A 2,589-nucleotide genomic window follows, 5' to 3' on the forward strand; every position below is an offset into this window, starting at 1 on the left:
TACAGCACTGATCCTCACAGCATCTCTCCTTGCAGCATGAGTCGAATACTCATTACTAGCAATAGCTAAGGGGCTTCCCAGGTGGCGCTACTGGTAAAGAATCTGCCTGTAATGCAGGAGGCAAAAGAGAAGCAGGTTCTATCTCTGGGTCTGGAATATTCCTGAGAGGAGGAAATGGCAACACACTCCAGTACTCTTGCTGAAAACTTCCATGAAGACAGGAGCCTGGCAGGCTACAGTCCACTGGGTCACAAAGATACTACTGAGCACCCACACACTTAGGCAGCAATAGCTAATGGAATCAATCCTGTCTTTGCAGCTGCTTTGAACTGTGAGGACATGAGCCTGAAGCCAATGTTAGTCATCAAGCTACAAACGGGTGAAGCCGGCCTGACAAGAGAACCAGTCAGGCAGAAGGCAAGGGGACAGAAAGAGAAACCCTGGATCTCTGACATGGCTTGAGCCCCTGAAACAAGGCACATCAATTTGCCAGTAAATTCCCTTTGGGGCTTCAGGCAATTTCTGTTGAGTTTTCCTTCATTTGGAATCAAAAGACCCATGTCTAAACCAAAAGGCCGTCGACATAGTGGCATTTTCGCTGAATGACAAGTTTTTCCAGTTTTAAGGGTTTTTACTATTGTATGGTCCAACTACCTGCTTCACCAAACACCTGCCTCACTCCAACTAGTGTTTGTCATCTCTTATACTCTAGGCATGTAGGAATTCTACATTCTGGGCTCAGGGAGTGAAGACAAATAAGACATAGATTTAACCGTAAGGACCTGATAGTTTCAAATCTTTAAGCAGAAGCAATATTATGAGGTGCTATTTTAAAGACAAGGCCCTGGAGGCCACAGAGTACACAAGTATTTTAAGTAATAGAAAGAAAATAGAATCCAAGTTTTCTGATAAAGGGCTCTTTGTGGTAGCCAGTAATTCCTTTCTGGTTAAATGTAATCCCACTCAATCATTTTCATTTGTTCTTTTCCTTATCAATTATAGTGGAGGGGCAATCAGCCCATGGACCACATCCAGCCCATCCTCCATTTTTGTAAATAAAGTTTTATTGCAATACGACCATACCCATGTATGGTCTACTTACTGTCTATGGTTGTTTTCACACGGCAATCACAGAGTTGAGTAAATGGAACAAATACTGTATGGTCCACATACCCAAAAATGTTTATAATCTTAATAGTAAAAACTGTCAATCTCTGAACCATATATTGAATTCTTGCTTTGTACCAAGCTGCAATGTCAGGCAGTCATTGTCCTCAATAAGCTCCCAGGCTAGTGCCTCCTAGAGGGAGATAATCAAGTTAACAAACACTTGAGCACATTGTGAAAAGATGTGACAGGGAAAGGACAAAACTCTATGGGAGTGTTAGGAAAAGAAACCTACCCAGTGTGAAAGGTAGGAGAGAGTCAAAGGCACTCTCTTAAGTCTAGATCTGAAGGATATTGGAGAGGATTGGGGTGGGGTAGAAAGAATTTCAGGCAGAGGGAGGAGCTTATCAGCAGTGATAGTTGCAAGGCGCTTCAGACTAACAGAAGAATTTCAGGTTCTCAAATGTTTATTACATTACTTAAACCATTTAAAGGTGTATATTGTCATTTTAAAAGTAGAACTTAAATTCTCTCTCAAAAAAAATTAAAAAATTCCCTGGTGGCTCAGCAGTAAAGATTCTGCCTGCAGTGCAGGAGCCAGAGGAAAGGCAGGTTTGATCCCTGGGTCAGGAAGAGCCCCTGGAGAAGGAAGTGGTAACCCACTCCAGTGCTTCTGCCTGGGAAATCCCAGGCAGAGGAGCCTGGAGAGGTACGTCCATAGAGTCACAAAGAGTTGGTCACGATTGAAGTGGCTTAGCACACGTTTAGACTAATGAGGAAACCATGTAATGATCCTAGGATAATGATTGATGTATATGTGCCTATATTTCACTGTAACTGGACTTGAAATCAAGAGGGAAGAAGTGGAAGTGTCAAGTGAGGAAGCTGGAATACGGGTTGAGTCAGATTACCAAGAGCCTGAAAAGCCACAGTAAAGGAGTACAGGCATTGTCATGAGAGTGAAGAGGCACTCATTTGTTTTTAATTGAAGGGTAGTTGATTTCTGTCATTTGTGTATGATCCTTGAACCTCAAGGAAAAACTTGTTTAAAAAAAGAAAGAACTTCACAATTGGAAGCATTTCCAAGAACTAATGAGTTACAAGATCACTAAATCTCCTCCACCTTGTACAGTATGACTCTTGAGATCAGGAAATGACTTTAACCTGAGAAGAGAGCTATTTTTATGGGCTCACTTAGTGAGAGGATAAGGGTAGCCTCTCCTGCTTATGAGGATCCCTCAGCAAGCTTCCTCTCATCTATGACCCATGCATCAGCTTCTGCAATTTCTGTGATTTTCTGTAGGAAATCCAGCTGGCCTGGATTCCATCTTGATTTCATACCAGCTGTGTGGTTATGAGCAATTTACTTAACTTCTCTGTGCACAATTACCTGTTTATATAATATTATCTATTATATGATATTACCTAGATCTCCTATTGCTGTTAGTGCTAATTAAGATGGTCCATGGAAAGCATTTAGCA

The sequence above is a fragment of the Capricornis sumatraensis genome, chromosome 9, assembly GCF_032405125.1.
Source record: "Capricornis sumatraensis isolate serow.1 chromosome 9, serow.2, whole genome shotgun sequence".
Taxonomy (NCBI): Eukaryota; Metazoa; Chordata; class Mammalia; order Artiodactyla; family Bovidae; genus Capricornis; species Capricornis sumatraensis.